We start from the raw sequence: 22,372 nt of genomic DNA, 5'->3' as shown, positions 1-22,372 counted from the left end.
ACAAAACTCACAAGTCTGCTAATGTGGTGACTTCAAGCAAATGAAATGAAAGAGAAACCAACTATCATAGTTCATGAATACTTCATAGAGATTTCTGCTTATTTCCCACATATTGTCAGTATGCTGAGAGTAACTTCCATTGGACTTCACTTGTTAAAATACTTTCTTTTAAAGTTTACATTCATTTTTCTTTATTATATGTTAAACTTAAATTTGGCAGATTTTGTAACAAAACTGAAATTTTAATTAAAAATTGAGATTAATTTGAGAAATACTGAAAATTATGCTACCATAAAAATGGAGCTTGCCTGTCAAGCAAATCCTTGTTTATTAAATTTCTGTAATTTACTTTTGCTGCTTCTAACTCCAAAGTGTAACTAATTACCAAAGAGTAAGTGGTCATCTGTCTCATAGTTCAGACTGCAGAATTTTTACTCTTCTAAATCAAAGATAAGGAAATATAGTACTTTCCCATGTAAGATCATAATTCTATTACCATGAAATCAAGAGAATATGCTGAAATTTTCATTCAGAGGATTTGTCTTGCCCATACAGGAACCTTGACATTATGATGGGAAGTTTAACAGAGGATTAAAATAATAGATCTGATTAAAATTCTTCATTTAAACATAAATCATAACCATATAATTAGCTGATTGCATCAAAATGAATGCTGGAATGGTTTTAGCTATGTTTGAATAAGGTCTGCTGGCTAACACAGATGCCTCTGTGCATCTGTCAGAGGAAATCCATAGAGAAACCATTTAAATTGGCTTTGGTTCTTATTTAAAATGATTGTCAAATACCACCATATCAAGAATAGTTGTACACAACAAAATAATAGATTCCAGAGTCATTCCAAGTAGATCTCTTTGGGCATGGTGGCCAAACTAAATGACTGCAATTTCTAGGTCTCTGCCAATTCTGTCATAGCCAATTCAGATATCTGAATCTGTTTCGGAACTAGGCTTCTATGATGCCACGTGAATTTTATGTGGTATTTGTGAAGACAGTATTGGGTGTCCTAAAACACAGGCAAGAGCTCATAAAATCATCATACTGACAAATTCAATTTATAAAAAAATTTTTTTTCACAAAAGCATTATTTTGTTTCATAAAAGGAATTATTCAAAATCAGCATAATTGACAATAATGCTACTATTCAAGAATATAGTTATTTGATTAATTATATTACATATGGAACATGATTTAAATGAAAATTAATATCATTATAATTATTATTTTGTCATCTTTTCATGAATTATCCAAATGTTTTATTCAGAACTTTTATAAAAATTAACATATTTCACATATATTTATTATATACTATATTACCAATAAATCATTAAAATAGATAAATAAATTTAAGGCCAGTTCTGACTCTGTCTATATTATGAAGTCAGGTAATGAAATGAGCATATTTCAAATAAGTATAATCAAGTGAAAAACCAATAAAATCATTGGTTTTAAAAAGTCATTCCTTTTCTTCCTTAGTTGTGTTTCTATGGATGAATGATTTAGAAAATCGTTCCAGTTCTTCAGTTTCTAATTCTTTATACAGTCCAAAGATAATTAGGCAGACATGTTTAGGCAGATTTTGCAAACATGTTGCTAGAATGAATTCTAATCATTGCAAAATTTGTTTTTGTTTTATGTCATTTTACATTTGTCGAATCTTTCTGATTGACCACTGAAGATATTTTCCATGCTCCGTTGAAAAAAATAATACTGATTATTTGGTAATTTTGTTATACAAGTGATGTATACAAAGATGTTTTGTGCAATCATGTTGAAATATTGATTAAAATATCAAAATTTGCTCCTTACATTACCTCTGCTGATTAAGAAACAGCAATTACAACAGCAATCTAAATCAGGGTTCAAGTTAAATAAGAGAAATGATCTGAGGTACATTTTATGTTACTAGAGATAAGAACCTCCAGGGCTCATCATTACACTGAGATGCTTAGAAGAAAGAAAATGGAATTGCTTAGGAACTGGAGTAAATGCTAATTGATCAGATGTTCTGATATGACATCATGTGTTTTATGTATTTTAGAAAATTATTAAAAATATGTCTTTAGAACTCCAAAAGGGAAGTGAGGGATTTTTAAACAAAGAGGATAATAATGCTGTAATGTTTTATTCCAAATTTTGAAATTATTTAAATAGTACAGCTGGTATTTGTTAACAATATTTGATTAATTTTCTATTTTATCCATAGCTTGGCACCCATTATTTATGTTAGATAAATTATATTGCTTGCTAGTGGTCATGATGCTCCTCTCTTCTGTTTTGAGGAAGTACAGTTAGATTCTTAATTTTCAAGGAATATTTTCTTTGTTACATACTGGAAATAAGTCTCAAAGACTGTGCTGGAGAAATAATTAATTTTAGCAATTCAGTTTCTCAAGCAACTGATGATCACCTGGCAATTTCCCCTATACTCCTTATAAAATAATGTTTTATGGCCAAAGATAAAATATGTTCCATTCATCTACATTTGTCCCAGTCTTAAAAAATAATCTTTTTTGAGATATTAAATCAAATAGAAGTCATTATTCTTGTTGCCTACCTTGAAAAATTATGTTAGGCATTTGCTGTTCCACAAGTTCTTCCAATGACTGATTTAAGATCGAGTATTTTTACCATCTTTATAGAAATTCATAAATCTTAATTCTCTAAGTAGACTACAATAATCAAAGCCATTAATGGCAGATCATTTAAGAACTGAAATGTGTGTGGATCATCAAAATTTCCTGTCAGATTCCCACTGAATTATTTGCATAATCATGCTGACTATAATAATTTCTGGCATCTGTCTCTTTGTAGTCTGTGCCCTAGTCATCTTTAACCTGTTCTATTGCAACACACTGTTTTTTGCTATTCATCTTTGGATAATAATCTTTGAGTTAGTCTTTCATGGCCCTCCAAATAAATCATTTTTTTTCTCTAGCACCGTAAACATGTTTATCATTCCTTTTAAATTTATTCTACATTTCCCCCCACTGCCCTTTACTGTAAAACAATGAAAATCAGTTTCTTTTTATGTGTGATCACTATACCACTCTGAATTATTTAACTTTTTAAGTACTTTCATGAATTTTAGATTCATGAAATCTAAAATTCATGAAAGTATTGTTGGATCATGAATGTATAGGTAGATATAAAGTCAGATAGATTCTTATTTATTTGAACAATCATTTATCCCTTTCACATTATAGTATGAAGATATTCCACTCACAGTTTTTTAAAGTCAGTGGCTGCCTGGTATAGGGATATTGATTTAACAGTCTTTTCGATTTCTCCCCTTCTCTCCAAGGCCAGTGACATTAAAAAGAAAGACTGTTTATTGTTATGTCGTTTCCCTAATCATATTCTTTCCTCTATGTTACATGTTAGACTAATGATTATCAAACTGAAAAACGAAAGTTGAAATTCTGGAGGCCCATATACCAGAGCTTTTCATTAAGCAGCTTGGAGTTGTGGCCAGAAATCTGCATTTTAACAAATTGAGCCTGATGCAAGTAATTCATAAATCACATTCTAGGAAATATTTGTTCTTATATCAAATACTGTTCAGTCATTTAAAAAAATAGGATAGGAATAATAATACGCATGCCCAGCAAGACTGTTCAAAAGGTTAAATGATGGAAGTTTTTAACACTACCTGAAAGTAACTGAGCGGCTTTTTTTTGGATAACTAATTCTTATCTGAATGCTAGTATATGAAATGCGTGAACAGTTAACTTATTGTGTTCTTTAACAGTGTGTGCAATTATTGTATAGTGCTAAGTTGCTTCAGTTGTGTCTAACTCTTTGGGATACTATGGACCATAGCCTGCCATGCTCCTCTGTCCAAGGGATTCTCCAGATATAGTCTGTCGTTAAGTCACTAAGTCCTGTTTGGCTTTTGGCAACCCCATGGACCATAGCTCACCAGGCTCTTCTGTCTACGGGATTTCCCAGGCAAGAATTCTGGAGTGGGTTGCCATTTCCTTCTCCAGGGGATCTTCCCAACCCAGAGATCAACCCCAAATCTCTTGCATGGCCAGGTGGATTGTTTACCACTGAAATACCTAGGAAGCCCCTAATTGTATACTTACAATATTCTATATTTGAATTGTAATTTTCTATAATAGGGAGAATTTTGCCTTTGTGTAAAGGCTATAATGTAGCATCTATTACTATATTATACACAATAAATATTTTCAGGCTATCAAAATAAATTTTGCATATATAAGGGAAAATGTTATCTTTAAAAAAGAACAGTTTTTACAATAAAACATAAATACAAGATACATAGTTAAACTGTTTGAAATAATAAGAGCTCTGAAGTAGTAGAGTGATTTTACAAAAAGAATTGAAATCAGATATAAAATACTGAAGGTATATTAAAATCTTAGGTATTGTCTTTCACTGTAACGATGATCAATATGTGGACTACTCATGTCATTTTGTGGAAATGTGGTCTAGAGTCACCTACTTTGGGAAGACTTCAAAATAAAATAATAAGATTAATATCTTCTTCCTCTTTTCATCAAATTTAAAGGTCACGCGACTCTTCTGACTAAAGTGAAATTCAAAGCTGAACCTTAAAGCAATTTGAAATTGAATTTCTCCTCTTATATGCTAGGCTGCCATTATTAACCATGATGATGGAGACATTCAGAAAGAAAAATCTTTTAATATAGCCTTTTCTTTCTACACATAGGGAAAAAATATGGCACAAAAGGATTAAAGAAGCTTTAGAAAACTTGTGCATATTCCTATGCACGTTTTGGTGCTCCACGAATCTCACTCAATAAAAATTAAAACTATGATTGCATTTGTGCATCATATTTATAAAATGATATTTTCATACAGTGATAAAAATTCAAAAATTAAAAGTCACTTGCAAATGTTTTTCTGATTAATTCTGTAAATTTCATTCTTTTGGTGCACAAACATGAATGCATTTGTGTGGCATTTCTGACTTTAAATCTTTACACTCTATATAGACCCCAGCACCTTTTATGTCCCTTCTTCTTGCAGACAGTAATGGTGTAAAGTGCAAAATGTTTTACTGCATTTGGAAAGGATACTTTTTTATTAATTGACCAGTTTGTTAACTTGACTTTTAAACATTTTTTCATCCATTATTGTTCTACAATAGTCTGAGATAAAATTATTTCATATATACATAAAGATTTCTAATTTTTAACATGCTTCAAAAATTTCCCATCCTATCTTTGATGTAAAATTTGAATAAAGTTCAATTAATATTTGCTAAACTTTGTGCCAGGTTCTAGGATAAGTATTTTCATATGAAAAATATCCTTGTTCAGCTTCTATAATAACCCATGAATTTTAATTATTCATCTTATGTAATGAAGAAGTGTGTTCAAATGATTTTCCCGAAAAATCATAGCTCATAAACAATAGAAATAAAATGTGGAGTTTTCATGATCCTTCTAATTCTAACACAGAAGTAGGAAAAGTGCTGTTCCTTACTCTTTCCTGCCAAGAGAGTATCAGTCCCTTAATAAGAAAGTAGAAATATTATCTGAACAAAAAGAGAATCAATGCATTTTTTGAGTAGTACGATTGTTAGAATTACCACTAATGTAGTAGTAATGCTCACTACTGTGGTCAGTAATGTCTCTTTCTGGCAGTGACAGGGAGGGACATGTTATTGAATAGTGTTAATATTCTTCCTAATACCAACTTCACATTGTTGCATTGGCTCCAAAATAACTATGTAAGATCCAAGATTCACCAATTATAAATTCATCTATATCATTACGTGATGCGATTTTGAACTTCCATAACAATTTACTCTATATTTCATTCATTTGAAATATATTTTGGCTTGTATTACAATTTCTTTTTTTTTTTTTTTGCATTTTATTGGAATATAATTGCTTTACATTGTTGTGTTAGTTTCTACTCTACAGTGAAGTGAATGAGCCATATGCATACATAAACCTCTCCCTCTTGTACCACCCACCACCCTACCACCATCCCGTCCTTCTAGGTCATGAGACCATGATGACATATACACTGTCGTGTGTATATAAAGCACAAGAAGCTCAGCTCAGTGTTCTGTACTATAATTTCTATGTATTCAGTACTATTCTCTATCAAAATGACACTGTCATTTTTTACACAGAAATAGCTATGCATTACCCTGCTTTGCTTTCTTCAAAAAGCTTAAGGTAGTATCTTAAATTTATGTTTGCTCTAATAACTATACTTGATTCAACTCCATAATTATACATTAAAATGCCTAGTTTTAAAATATTACATTAAATCATTGTGTTACTTGGTATGGATACAATTAGTAAGACAAAGCAAATCTTACTTTAATCTTATGGACATTTGGTCAGAAAGAATTCTTGATTTCTGAGAAGAGTTAATGTTATGAAGTAAAATAATAATGAGATATTCAATAAACTCTGACCAACAATTATTTTAGGAAAAGTAAAAATTAATGAGGAATTTCACTTGAAGAAGTGGCCATGAAAGAAATAAAAATTAACAAAGTGGATTATTTAAAGTGATTTATTTTAAGAAATAAGGAGAAATAGAAAAGATAAAATCTAGTTTGCCAATAAATTATCCATAAAAGGAAGTATGTCAAGAATGGCTGGTCTTAAGTTAGAAATGTTTGACCACAAAATTCTGTGCATGCCACTTGAGCAGAAATGGCCACTGAAGTGTAAAATTATGATTCAATAAATATTAAAGAAAGAACAAAATTTCTAGTAAAGGAAAACTTTTACTTATATTCTATATGAAAATATATTAAAGCAGATCTGGAAGGCATAATGTGTGTTTTTTATAGAGTGAATAGATGATTTCTACTTGCATCAAATAAAAAGGAAAAGGACCAGTCAAAATTTTAGTATTATGTAGTAAGGTGTATGCTAATAGGTCTCCGGCGGTGTCTGTCGCTGAGGACTTTGAGCCTCTAGATGAGCGCAGGGCTCTAGGCCTTTGGACTGCCACCTAGCGGCCGATTCGGCCCTTGCCGCGGAGCCACCCACTTGGGGCCTGTGTGCTGGGTCTTGCATGTGTCTCTGACTGACCCATCCCGCGGTGCCACCTCTGGCCTCTGGCTAACCCGAGGGCGGATATAATTGAAGACATACATATAGGATATTATATTGGAAACAGTGGTTATAACTCTCTAGCTAAAGGTGGGAAGAAAAACAATGTATCCTGTAATGCCAGTGGAAAGTTGTATCTACATGATGCCAAAATGAATAACCAATACCAAAATTGGATTAAAAACATACCAAGTCACTGCGGGAGGAGTGGTTGCCGGGGTGGTGGGATGAGGATGAAAATCTCTATGCTTAGTGCAGATACAGTAAATTGCCACTTGAATATTTTATGTTTTAGCACCAAATGCTGCTGCTGCTGCTGCTAAGTCACTTCAGTCGTGTCCGACTCTGTGCGACCCCATAGATGGCAGCCCACCAGGCTCCCCTGTCCCTGGGATTCTCCAGGCAAGAACACTGGAGTGGGTTGCCCTTTCCTTCTCCAATGCATGAAAGTGAAAAGTGAAAGTGAAGTCTCTCAGTCATGCCCGACTCTTAGCAACCCCATGGACTGCAGCCTACCAGGCTCTTCGGTCCATGGGATTTTCCAGGCGAGAGTACTGGAGTGGGGTGCCATTGCCTTATCCAAATAAGAGTAAACAAAAAAAAATTTTTTTTGAAAACTTAATGAGTATCCTTCATAGTTCTTAGGGTTTCTGTGGTGCAACATGGTAAAATCTGAAACAAATCATGGTGGGGATATTTGACATATTTATCTGCAGTCATTAAGTATTGTTCAAGGCATATTCAGTTCAGTTCAGTTGCTCAGTCATGTTCCATTCTTTGCAACCCCATGAATTGCAGTAGTCCAGGCCTCCCTGTCCATCACCAACTCCCGGATTTTACCCAAACTCATGTCCATCGAGTTGGTGATGCCATCCAGCCATCTCATCCTCTGTCGTCCCCTTCTCCTCCTGCCCCCAATCCCTCCCAGCATCAGAGTCTTTTCCAATGAGTCAACTCTTCGCATGAGGTGGCCAAAGTATTGGAGTTTCAGCTTTAGCATCAGTCCTTCCAAAGAACACCCGGGACTGATCTCCTTTAGGACGGACTGGTTGGATCTCCTTGCAGTCCAAGGGACTCTCAAGAGTCCTCTCCAACAACACAGTTCAAAAGCATCAATTCTTCGGCACTCAGCTTTCTTCACAGTCCAACTCTCACATCCATACATGACCACTGGAAGAACCATAGCTTGACTAGATGGACCTTTGTTGGCAAAGTAATGTCTCTGCTTTTGAATATGCTATCTAGGTTGGTCAGAACTTTCCTTCCAAGGAGTAAGCATCTTTTAATTTCATGGCTGCAATCACCATCTGCAGTGATTTTGGAGCCCCCCAAAATAAAGTCTGACACTGTTTCAACTGTTTCCCCATCTAATTCCCATGAAGTGATGGGACCAGATGCCATGATCTTAGTTTTCTGAATGTTGAGCTTTAAGCCAACTTTTTCACTCTCCTCTTTCACTTTCATCAAGAGGCTTTTGAGTTCCTCTTCACTTTCTGCCATAAGGGTGGTGTTATCTGCATATCTGAGGTTATTGATATTTCTCCCGGCAATCTTGATTCCAGCTTGTGCTTCTTCCAGCCCAGGGTTTCTCATGATGTACTCTGCATATAAGTTAAATAAGCAGAGTGACAATTAACCCTACACAAATTTGGGGCAATGATAAGGATACCAGAAAGAGTTAATACAAAGTTTTGAGAATGTGAATGTGTTTATAAGTGAAATATATAGCTCTGATTCTATAGAAAAAAATTATTTCCAGTTGGAGAGCACATATCCCCTTCATGGATCACAGCCTTGTCATGGTGAATGAGATTTTGATAACTCAATGAAGCTATGAGCCTTTTCATGCAGGGCTACCCAAGATGGAAGGTCATAGTGAAGAGTTCTAACAAAACATGGTCCACTGGATGAGGAAATGGCCAACCACTCCAGTATGCTTGTCAGGAGAACCCATGACCAGTATGAAAATGCAAAAAGATGTAACACTGAAAGATGAGTCTCCCCAGGTCAGAAAGTGTCCTATATGATACTAGGGAAGAACGAAGGGAAATTACTAACAGTTCCAAAAATAATGAGGCACTGGGCCGAAGTGGAAAGGACACTCAGTTGTGGATGTGTCTGGTGGTGAAAGTAAAGTCTGATGTTGTAAAGAACAGTATTGCAAGGAACCTGGAATGTTAGGTCCAAGTTGTTGTTGTTGTTCAGTTGTTCAGTCTTGTCCAACTCTTTGAGATCCATGGTGTGCAGCATGCCAGGCTCCTCTGTCCTTCACTAGTTCTTGGACTTCGCTCAAACTGATATCCATTAGATGATGCTATCCAACCATCTCATTCTCTGTCGCCCCCTTCTCCTCTTGCCCTCAATCTCTCCTAGCATCAAGGTCTTTTCCAATGAGTCATCTCTTTGCATCAGGTGGCCCAGGTATTGGAGCTTCAGCTTCAGCATCAGTTGTTTCAATGAATATTTAGGGTTTATTTCCTTTAGGATTGACTGATTTGATCTCCTTGCTGTCCAAGGGACTCTCAAGAGTCTTTTCCCACACCATTGTTTGAAATTTCATGAATGAAAGTAAATTGGATATGGTCAAACAGGAGATGGCAAGAGTAAACATCGACATCTTAGCATTCAGTGATTTGAAATAGATGGGAATGGGCAAATTTAATTCAGATGACCATTATATCTACAACTGAATCCCTTGGAAGAAATGGAGTAGCCTCATAGTCAACAAAAGAATCCAAAATGGAGAACTTGGGTGCAATCTCAAAAAAGAATGGTCTCAGTTCGTTTCCAAGGCAAACCATTCAACATCACAGCAATCCAAGTCTGTTCCCCAACCACTGATGCCAAAGAAGCTGAAGTTGACTGGTTCTTTGAAGACCTACAAGACCTTCTAAAACTAACATCAAAAATAGGTGGCCTTTTCGTAATAGGGGATTTGAATGAAAAAGTATGAAATCAAAAGTTACCCAGAATAATAGGAAAGTTTGGCCTTGGAATATAAAATAAATCATGGGAAAGCCTAACAGAGTTTTGTCCAGAGAACACACTGGTCTTAGCAAACACTCTTTTCCAACAACCTAGGAGACATCACCAGATGGTTATGGAGACATGGACATCACCAGATGGTTAACACTGATATCAGATTGATTCTGTTCTTTGCAGTTGAAAATGGAGAAGCTCTGCTGCTGCTGCTGCTGCTAAGTCACTTCAGTCATGTCCGACTCTGTGCGACCCCATAGACGGCAGCTCACCAGGCTCCCCCGTCCCTGGGATTCTCCAGGCAAGATCACTGGAGTGGGTTGCCATTTCCTTCTCCAGTGCATGAAAGTGAAAAGTGAAAGTGAAGTCGCTCAGTCGTATCCGATTCTTACCGACCCCATGGACTGCAGCCTACCAGGCTCCTCCATCCATGGGATATTCCAGGCAAGCGTGCTATACAATCAGAAAAAAAACAAAACTAGGAGCTGACTCTGGCTCAGATCATGGGCTCCTTATTGCAAAATTCAGGTTTAAATGGAAGAAAGTAGGGAAAACTATTAGGCCATTCAGATAAGACCTAAATCAAATCCCTTATGATTACACAGTGGAGGTGACAAATAGATTCAAAGGATTAGATCTGGTAGACAGAGCACCTAAAGAACCATGGACTGAGTTTCATAACATTGTACAAGAGGCAGTGACTAAAACCATCTCAAAGAAAAAGAAACACAAGAAGCCAAAGTGGTTGTCTGAGGATGCTTTACAAATAGCTGAGGAAAGAATAAAAGAAAAAGGCAAGTGAGAATAAGAAAGATATAGCCGACTGAATGCAGAGTTCCAGAGAATAGCAAAGAGAGATAAAGAGCCCTTCATAAATGAACAAAGCAAAGAAATAGAGGAAAACAATAGAATGGGAAAGACTAGAGTTCTCTTTAAGAGAACTGGAGAGATCAAGGAAGCATTTCATGCAAGGATGGGCATGATAAAAGAGAGAAACTGTGAAGGCCTAATAAAGAAAGAAAGGAAGTGAAGTCGCTCAGTCATGTCTGACTCTTTGCAACCCCATGGACTGTAGTCTACCAGGTTCCTCCATCCATGGGATTTTCCAGGCAACAATACTGGAGTGGGTTGCCATTTCCTTCTCCAGAGGACCTAATAGAAGCAGAATAAATTAAGAAAAAGTGACAAGAACACAGAAAAACTATACAAAAAAGATCTTAATGACCTGGATAACCACGATGGTATGGTCACCCACATAAAGCTGGACATCTTGGAGTGTGAAGTCAAATGGTCTTAGAAAGCATTACTATGAACAAGCTTGTGGAGATGATGGAATTCCAGCTGAGCTATTTAAAGTCTTAAAAGATGTTGCTGCACTTTATATATCAGCAAATTTGGAAAACTCCTCAGTGGCCACAGAACTGAAAAATATCAGTTTTTATTTCAATCCCAAAGAAGGACAGTGCCAAAGAATGTTCACATTACTGGACAATTGTGCTAATTTCACATGCTAGCAAGGTTATACTCAAAATCCTTTCAACAAGTATTCAACAATATGTGAACCTCCAGATGTACAAGATGGGCTTTGAAGAGACAGGGAAACCATAGATCAAATTGCCAGCATTTGCTGGATCATAGAGAAAGCAAGGGGATTCCAATAAAATAATCTACTTCTGCTTCATAGATTATGCTACAGCCTTTGACTCTGTGGATCACAACAAACTGGAAAATTTTTAAAGAGACGGGAGTATCCAGCCACCTTACCTGTCTCCTGAGAAACCCGTATGTGAGTCAAGAAACACCAGTTAGAACTGGACATGGAACAACTCACTGGTTCAAAATTAGGAAAGGGGTATGACAAGGCTGTATATTGTCCCCCTGCTTATTTAACTTATAGGCAGAATATATCATGTGAAACACTGAATAAGCTGAATCACAAGCTAGAATAAAGATTGCTGGGAGAAATACCAAACAACCTCAGATATGCAGATAATAGCACTCTAATGGGAGAAAGTGAGGAAGAACTAAGAGCCTCTTGATGAGGGTGAAAGGGGAAAGTGAAAAAGTTGACTTGAAACTCAACATTTAAAAAATAAGATAATGGCATCTAGTACTGGTCCCATGTTCATGGAAATAGAAAGGGAAAAGAGTTGAAGCAGTGACAGATTTTATTTTCTTGTGTTTCAAAATTACTGAAGACAGTGACTGTGGCCATGAAATTAGACGCTTGTTCCTTGGAAGGAAAGTTATGACAAATCTAGACAGCGCATTGAAAAGCAGAGACATCACTTGGCTGACAAAGGTCCACAGAGTCAAAACTATGTTTTTTCCAGTAGTTATGTATGTCTTCCTGAGATCCTGGATGGTTAACATCTGCCAGTAGGGTCATAGCCTGAGATCAGCTCTCCAGAGGAGACATACGGCACAAATGAATTGGTGCTCTTGCAGCACACCTGGGAAACCAAGTGGCCAAGACCAGGGAGGTGATTAAGATGCATGGCCCACCTGGGACAGTGTTGCCAAGGACCTTGTCACCTGAGCTGCTCAGACCTGGGAAGGGCACAAAATGCATGCAAAACCCACAGAGACTGAGCCAGAACAGTGTCTGAGTGTCTCCTGTGAAGGTACAGGTGATCAGTGGCCTGCTGCAGGGGCTCTGGGTGCAGCAGACCTGGGTATGGCAAAAGCCCTCTGGGAGGAAGTCACCATTAACTCCACCATAGAGCCACCAAAACTGACACAGGAGTGGGGAAATAGACTCTTGGAGGCCTCAAACAAAACCTTGTGAGCACCAGGACCCAGGAGAAAGGAACAGTGTCCCCATAAGAAACTGACCCAGACATGCCCATGAGTGTCCAGGAGTCTCCAGCAGAGGCATGGGTTGGAGGTGGCCTGCTTCAGGGCTGGAGGCACTGAGTGCAGCACTGCATGCATGGGGCCTTTTGAAGGAAGTCCCCATTGTCTTCATTACCTCCACCATAATTTGGCTTCAGTCAAACAACAGGGATGGAACACAGCCTCTCCCATCAACAGAAAAATGGATTAAAGATTTATTGAGCATGGCCCTGCCCATCAGAACAAGACCCAGTTTCCCTCTCAGTCAATCTCTCCCATCAGGAAGCTTTCATAAGCCTCTTATCCTTATCCATCAGAGGGCAGACAGAATGAAAACCACATATCACAGAAAACTAACAAAACTGATAACATGGACCACAGCCTTGTCTAGCTCAGTGAAACTATGAGCCATGCCATGTACAGCCACCCAAGATGGATGGTTAATGGTGGACCGTTATGACAAAACATGGTCCACTGGAGATGGGAATGGCAAACTACTTCAGTATTCTTGCCTTGAAAACCCCATGAACAGTATGAAAATGCAAAAAGGAATAACAGTGATAGATGAACTCTGCAGGTCAGTAGGTGCCCGATATGTTACTAGAGAAGAGTGGAGAAATAGCTCCAGAATGAATGAAGAGACAGAGCCAAAGAAAATACAACACCCATTTATGGATGTGGGTGATGGAAGTAAAGTCAGATGCTGTAAAGAGCAATATTGCATAGGTACATGAATCAAGGCAAATTGGAAGTAATCAAACAGAAGATGGCAAGAGTAAACATCGACATCATTTTAGGAATCAGTGAACTAAAATGGACTGGAATGTGGAATTTAACTTAGGTGACCATTATATCTACTACTGTGGGCAAGAATCCCTTAGAAGAAATGGAGTAACCATCATAGTCAACAACAGAGTCCAAAATGCAGTACTTGGATGCAATCTCAAAATGACAGAATGATCTCTGTTCATTTCCAAGGCAAACCATTCAATATCATAGTAATCCAAGTACATTCCCCCAAAAGTATTGCTGAAGAAGCTGAGGCTGAACAGTACTATGAAGACCGATCAGACCTTCTAGAACTAACACCCCCAAAAGAGGTCCACTTCATTTTAGTGGACTGGAATGCAAATGTAGTTAAGAGCTACATGAAGTAACAGGCAAATTTGGCCTTGGAGTACAAAACAGAGCAGGTCAAAGGCTAACAGAATTTTGCTAGAGAACACACTGGTCATAGCAAACACCCTCTTCCAACAACACAAGAAAAGACTCTACACATGGATATTATCAGATGGTCAGTACTGAAATCAGATTGATCATATAAAGCTGCAGAAGTTCTTTACAGTCAGCAAAAACAATACTGGGAGCTGACTGTGGCTCAAATAAAGAACTCCTTATTGCCAAATTCAGACTTAAATTGAAGGAAGTAGGGAAAACCACCAGACCATTCAGGTATGACTTAAATCAAATCCCTTATGATTACACAGTGGAAGTAACAAATAGATTCAAGGGATTAGATCTGATAGAGTGCTTAAAGAACTATGGAAGGAGGTTCATGACATTGTCCAGGAAGCAGTGATCAAGACCATCCCCAAGAAAAAGAAATGTAAAGAGGCAAAATGGTTGTTAGAGGAGGCCTTACAAATAGCTGAGAAAGAAGAGAGTGAAAGGCAAAGGAGAGAAATATAGATATATCCATTTGAATGCAGAGTTCCAAAGAATAGCAAGGAGAGAGAAGAAAGCCTTCCTCAGTGATCAATGCAAAGAAATAGAGGAAAACAACAGAATGCAAAAGACTAGATATCTCTTCAAGAAAATTAAAGATACAAGGGAATATTTCATGCAAAGCTGAGCAAAATAAAGGACAAAAATGGTTGGACCTAACAGAAGCATAAGATATTAAGAGGAGGTGGCAAGAATTCACAGAAGAAATATGCAAAAAAGATCTTAATGACCCAGATAACCAGGATGGTGTGATCACTTAACTAGAACTAGACATCCTGGAATGTGAAGTCAAGTGGGCCTTAGGAAGCATCACTACGAACAAAGCTAGTGGAGGTGATGGAATTCCACTTGAGCTACTTCAAATCCTAAAAGGTGATGCTGTAAAATTGCTGCACTCAATATGCCAGCAAATTTGGAAAACTCGGCAGTGGCCACAGGACTGGAAAAGGTCAGTTTTCCTTTCAATCCCAAAGAAAGGCAATGCCAAAGAATGCTCAAACTACCGCACAGTTGCACTCATCTCACACGCTAGTAAAGTAATGCTCAAAATTCTCCAAGCCAGGCTTCAGCAATATGTGAACCGTGAACTTCCAGATGTTCAAGGTGGATTTTGAAAAGGCAGAGAAACTAAACGAAAGATCAAATTGCCAACATCCGTTGGATCATTGAAAAAGCAAGAGAGTTCCAGTAAAATATCTCCTTTTTTTTTTACTGACTATGCCAAACCTTTGACTGTGTGGATCACAATAAACTGTGGAAAATTCTGAAAGAGATGGGAATACCAGACCCCATGACCTACCTCCTGAGAAATCTGTATGCAGGTCAGGAAGCAACAGTTAGACCTGGACATGGAACAATAGACTGGTTCCAAATTGGGAAAGGAGTACATCAAGGCTGTATATTGTCACCGTGCTTATTTAACTTATATGCAGAGTACATCATGGGGAATTCTGGGCTGGATGAAGCACAAGCTGGAATCAAGATTGCTGGGAGAAATATCAATAACCTCATATATGCAGATGACACCACCCTTACGTCAGAAAGTGAAGACCTAAAGAGCCTCTTGATGAAAGTGAAAGAGGAGAGTGAAAAAGTTGGCTTAAAATCCATCATTCAGAAAACTAAGACCATGGTATTCATTCCCACCACTTCATGGCAAATAGATGGGGAAACAAAGGAATCAGATAGAGACTTTATTTTGGGGGCTCCAAAATCACTGTAAATGGGGACTGCAGCCATGAAATTAAAGGACGCTTTGTCCTTGGAAGAAAAGTTTTGACCAACCTAGACAGCGTATTAAAAAGCAGAGACATTACTTTCCCACAAATGTCCATGTAGTTAAAGCTAGGTTTTTTCCAGTAGTCACATATGGATGTGAGAGTTAGACTATAAAGAAAGCTGAGTGCCAAAGAACTGATATTTTTGATCTGTGGTGTTGGAGAAGACTCTTGAGAGTCCCTTGGACTGCAGGAAGATCCAACCAGTCAATCCTAAAGGAAAATAGTCCTGAATATTCTTTGGAAAGACTGATGCTGAAGCTGAAACTCCAGAACTTTGGCCACCTGATGGGAAGAACTGACTAATTGGAAAAGACCCTGATACTGGGAAAGATTGAAGGCAGGAGGAGAAGGGGATAACAGAGGATGAGATTGTTGGAAGGCATCACTGACATGATGGACACGAGTTGGAGTAGGCTCCAGGTGTTGTTGCTGGATAGGGAGGCCTGGTGTACTGCAGTCCATGGGATCGCAAACATTTGGACACAACTGAACGACTGAACTTAACTGATGTATGTATGTGAAAGCTGGACCAAAAAGAAGGCTGAGCACGGTAGAATAGATGCTTTTGAATTGTGTTGCTAGAGAAGACTCTTGAGTGTCCTTTGGATGAAACTAGTCAATTGTAAACGAAATCAACCTGAATATTATTTGACAGTATGATTCTGAAACTGAAGCTCCAACATTTTGGCCACCTGATGTGAAGAACCAGCTCATGGGAAAAGACCCTGATGCTGGGAAAGATTGAAGGCAAAAGAAGGAGAGGGTGGTAGAGGATGAGACAGATAGCATCATTGCTCAATGGTCATGAATTTGAGGAAACCTTGGGAAATAATGAATGACAGGATAGCCTGGTGTGATGCAGTCCATGGGGTCTCAAATAGTTAGACATATCTTAGTTACTGAACAACAACAGCAACAAAAGTGCACATGTGCTGAGCTATTTATGTTAGTCACTTTAATTTATACTCCAAATCATTGGAAAATAATTTTAATGTAAAAATAGTCACCTCCTCTCTAGTACTTAAGTATAGCCTTTGTTATAAGACTTTTACATACCCATCAAAAAAAGTAACACTAAAGTTTACTAGAGCCAAACATTTTTAATTGATAAAGGTACATTGTATGGTATTAGTATTGATATCAACTTCCCAATTACCATCCATCAGCCCTCCTCAAAGTCATAGATCTGCATTTCAAAAACTTAAAATTTTTTGTTGTTTTTTAAAACAAAACAAGCAATCAAATAGAGACAATGAAAACAACTGAGAATGACTTGTTAAAATCAAGTGCCAGTATGAATTAGCAAATTTGTCTATGCTGCATAAACGTTAATTAGTTGTAATATACTCATCAGATATTTTTATCATTTACAAGAACATGTTGCAAACAGAAGCATCTGAAGCCTGATTACAAAAGATAAACATTCACACACATTAGAATTTCTTTCTAATTCAAGTGTTATATGAGTTTCCTGACTCGAGGTGAGAAAGTTTATTACAGGCAGTAGTCTAAAAATTGGTTCAATAAGTTTAGATATACATCTTCAATAAATCTAAAATGCTATAGCATAGTATGGCAGTATCATTCATTATGAAGAATTGTCATTTGGGGGAAGTTATAAATATCTTTATAGATTTGATCAACATACAATCATAAATATAGTACATTCTGTTTTTGTGTTTTTCTATTATACATGCATTAATAAATATCTAAGTATGCATTTGCTGGTGACTATGCTAGACTGTGACTACTTAAAAGTAGGGATCATTTAGTATTCATTTTTATATTTCTTCATTTCTTGAGCAGTGTCTAGCACATCATCAGTATGTATGGCTAGTTAATCAATATGTTTGTGTTTGACAAAATGAATGAATGAATGAATGCATGAAGGCATGGAGGATGCATGGCTGAACTCATATTAATACACATACATGTGTCATATCCCATTCTATGAGGACTACATAGTTCCATTCATAAGAACGTGCCTGCAGCTAGTTATCAGTCATTTCTCATTAAAAGGAATATTATTCCACTATGAGAAACACTTAACATTTAACAATCACAGTAATAGGCAGATATTTTATTCCCTTCTTCCTTCCTCCTTCCCTCTCTCCTTCCCTTCTTTCTTTTCTCCCTTCCTTCAGCTATTCATTAATTTTTCCTTTTATAAAATTAGATTATCACATTTTAGCAGCTTGGGCATGTAAAATTTTTACTTATTCAATTTGTAAATTGTGTGACACTTCTATTCTTGTCCCAAGATGCAGCCAACTAAGAACTATTGATTTTCTCCCCATGACAAAAATTCGAAATGGGCAAATTGACATGGAAACCTTACATAAAAATTGAACAAATATGTAATTAAATGTGATTTAATTTAATTGATTCATTTAAATAATTGTCTAAAAGTGCTGGCATGGTGTGACACAAATGACATGTGTGAGTTTTGGAATTAGAACTGTGTTGTAATCTAATCTACCCTCCTCACAAAGGATATATCTTCTAGTAATTCACCCACTTCAGTTTGTTAGTTTATAAAAAAGGGGAGAGTAATACCACCACTTTTGTTGCACATTTCCCACACATCTAGCCTCTAATGCTTCAACTTTGTTTTCCATTTAAATCCACTTCCTTTCTGATTTTATGTTTTATTTTTATATTGTATGTTTTCCTTTTACTACCTCAATTTTTTTTTCTTCTTCCGTCTTTCCTTTGTTCCATTTTTTCTCTCCTTCTTTCTTTCATTCTTTTAGTTTTTCTTTTTGCAAGACAATTTGAATATCATAAAAGTAAAAAAAAATCTGGTTTCCTGAAAAATTAAATGATACAATGTAGATAAAATTTACACATTAAGATAATTTAATTCAAATGATAAATAATATCATGAATACTAAATTTAAAAATTACATATGACACATCAGTATAAATATAATTTTTGTTTTTCTATCCAAAGGAAAAAGTGTGAGGCTAAAATTTCTATATACTTTTAACAAAGTGGTTTTCTTCTGCTAGTCTTCCAGTATGAAAAAGCAGAAAATATTTTCTTAACTGATGATAATATAACAAATTTTTCATTTTTTTTTTTTTACTCTTTAATCAATGTTGCTGGTTAATCTATATTCATCTAATAATTTTCTTGAAATTGTATAGGGTTAGTTTGGAATTATTAAGTACTAGGTTGGAGGTTTATTAATGGTTTTTTTTCACTTGTTCCATGGCTTCCAAAGTGGAGCTAGTGGTAAAGAACCCGCCTGCCAATGCAGGTAGATGTAAGAGATGTGGGTTTAATCCCTGGGTTGGAGATCCCCTGGAGAAGGACATGGCAACCCACTCCAGTATTCTTGCCTGAAGAATTCCATGGAGCCTGGTGGGCTACAGTTTCATAAGATCACAAAGAGTCAGACATGACTGAAGCAAGAGCATGCATGCATGCTGGGTGGAACTTGAGCAGGAAATAAACTGTTACTGTTAAAAGCATCTGAAATTTTTGCTTTTTCATAGCAGTAAAATCTGGAGAATGCAGTCTAATAAGAGTGAGAAAAATAATTTGGATTGTTAAAGAGGAACAACTACACCAATTAAAGTACTATGGAGTTATACTGTATTTGGCTTCTTTGGTTAATCTGATGTAATGAATAGAGTTTTGCCAAGAGAACGCACTGGTCATAGCAAACACTCTCTTCCAACAACATAAGAGAAGACTCTACACATGGACATCACCAGATGGTCAACACCAAAATCAGATTGATTATATTCTTTCCAGCCAAAGATGGATAAGCTCTGTACAGTCAGCAAAAAGACCAGGAGCTGACTGTGGCTCAGATCATGAACTCCTTATTGCCAAATTCAGACTTAAATTGAAGAAAGTAGGGAAAACAACTAGACCATTCAGGCATGACCTAAATCAAATTCCTTATGATTATACAGTGGAAGTGAGAAACAGATTTAAGGGATTAGATCTGATAGAGTGCCTGATGATATACGGATGGAGGTTCGTGACATTGTACAGGAGACAGGGACCAAGACCATCCCCATGGAAAAGAAAGGCAAAAAAGCAAAATGGCTGTCTGGGGAGGCCTTACAAATAGCTGTGAAAAGAAGAGAAGTGAAAAGCAAAGGACAAAAGGAAAGGTATAAGCATCTGAATGCAGAGTTCCAAAGAATAGCAAGGAGAGATAAGAAAGCCTTTCTCAGTGATCAATGCAAAGAAATAGAGGAAACAACAGAATGGGAAAGACTAGAGATCTCTTCAAGAAAATTAGAGATACAAAGGGAAAATTTCATTCAAAGATGGGCTTGATAAAGGACAGAAATGTATGGACCTAACTGAAGCAGAAGATATTAAGAAGAGATGGCAAGAATACACAGAAGAACTGTACAAAAAAGAGGTTCACAACCAAGATAATCAAAATGGTGTGATCACTCACCTAGAGTGACATCCTGGAATGAAAAGTCAAGTGGGCATTAGGAAGCATCACTATGAACAAAGCTAGTGGAGGTGATGGATTTCCAGTTGAGCTATTTAAATTCCTGAAAGATGATGCTGTGAAAGCCCTGCACTCAATATGCCAGAAAATTTGGAGAACTCAGCAGTGGCCACAGGACTGGAAAAGGTCAGTTTTCATTCCAATCCCAAAGAAAGGCAATGCCAAAAAATGCCCAAACTACTGCACAATTGCATTCATCTCACACACTAGTAAAATAATGCTCAAAATTCTCCAAGCCAGGCTTCAGCAATACGTGAACCATGAAATTCCAAATGTTCAAGCTGGTTTTAGAAAAGGCAGAGGAACCAGAGATCAAATTGCCAACATCTGCTGGATCATGGAAAAAGCAAGAGAGTTCCAGAGAAACACCTATTTCTGCTTTATTGACTATGCCAAAGCCTTTGACTGTGTGGATCACAATAAACTGTGGAAAATTCTAAAAGAGGTGGGAATACCAGACCACCTGACCTGCCTCTTGAGAAATTTGTATGCAGGTCAGGAAGCAACAGTTAGAACTGGACATGGAACAACAGACTGGTTCCAAATAGGAAAAGGAGTACGCCAAGGCTGTATATTGTCACCCTGCTTATTTAACTTCTATGCAGAGTACATCATGAGCAATGCTGGGCTGGAAGAAACACAAGCTGGAATCAAGATTGCCAGGAAAAATATCAATAACCTCAGATATGCACACGACACCACCCTTATGGCAGAAAGTGAAGAGGAACTAAAGAGCCTCTTGATGAAAGTGAAAGTGGAGAGTGAAAAAGTTGGCTTAAAGCTCAACACTCAGAAAACTAAGATCATGGCATCTGGTCCCATCACTTCATGGAAAATAGATGGGGAAACACTGAAAACAGTGTCAGAGTTTATTTTTTTGGACTCCAAAATCACTGCAGATGGTGACTGTAGCCATGAAATTAAAAGATGCTTACTCCTTGGAAGGAAAGCTATGACCAATCTAGATAGCATTTTGAAAAGCAGAGATGTTGCTTTGCCAACAAAGGTCCATTTAGTCAAGGCTATGGTTTTTCCAGTGGCCATGTATGGATTTGAGAGCTGGACTGTGTAGAAAGCTAAACATCGAAGAACTTATGCTTTTGAAATGTGTTGTTGAAGAAGACTCTTGAGTGTCCCCTGGGCTGCAAGGAGATCCAACCAGTCCATTGTAAAGGAGATCAGTCCTGGGTGTTCTTTGGAGGGAATGATGCTAAAGCTGAAACTCCAGTAGTTTGGCCACCTCATGTGAAGAGTTGACTCATTGGAAAAGACTCTGATGCTGGAGGGATTGGGGGCAGGAAGAGAAGGGGAAGACAGAGGATGAGATTGCTGGATGGCATCACCAACTCAATGCACATGATGAACTCCAGGAGTTGCTGATGGACAGGGAGGCCTGGCATGCTGGATTCATGGGGTCACAAAGAGTCGGACACGACTGAGCTACTGAACTGAACTGAATGATTATATTAAAGGTCAAGAACATGTTCCGGAATCAAGGGAGAATAATGTGACTACATCAAGGCTTCATAACAATAGTTGTCCAATGTATAATATGTAATGATTGTTTTCTGTTAGGCATGCCACCTATAATCTCAAAGCACAAACTGGACTTTGAATTTTTATAGAAAAACATGGTATCTGCATTTTTTTTTCTTCCCCCATGACATGATTAGCATGGCAAAAACTAGAACAAGCTATAACTTGTTACCTGGAATAATAAAGGATAGATATTGATGTGATAGATTTTCTTGGCCTTTACTTTTCCAAAAGACATGCACATTTCACATTTTGAGCTTTGGCAATATGCCAAGGGGCAGAAAACAAATAAGGGACGTGAGGTGGTGACCTAACTCTTGAAATGTGGACAGCACAGGCTGCTAAATCTGAATTGCTCAAAAGCCCTGCTGAAAAGTTGTGATCTGTTTGAAATCACTTCTGACAACTTCCTTGGGCTCATCTCAGATATTCTCAATGA

General features: G+C 37.2%; 1 protein-coding gene across 1 annotated transcript in view; it reads right to left on the bottom strand.

Annotated features, from left to right (window-relative positions):
* The window catches only part of LRP1B (LDL receptor related protein 1B), a 315,317-nt gene that overhangs the window by 15,372 nt on the left and 277,573 nt on the right, over positions 1 to 22,372 (bottom strand). The window lies entirely within an intron of this gene.

The sequence above is a fragment of the Bos javanicus genome, chromosome 2, assembly GCF_032452875.1.
Source record: "Bos javanicus breed banteng chromosome 2, ARS-OSU_banteng_1.0, whole genome shotgun sequence".
Taxonomy (NCBI): Eukaryota; Metazoa; Chordata; class Mammalia; order Artiodactyla; family Bovidae; genus Bos; species Bos javanicus.
The sequence above is the reverse complement of the archived record's forward strand: the minus strand, read 5'-3'. Positions and strand labels throughout refer to the sequence as shown.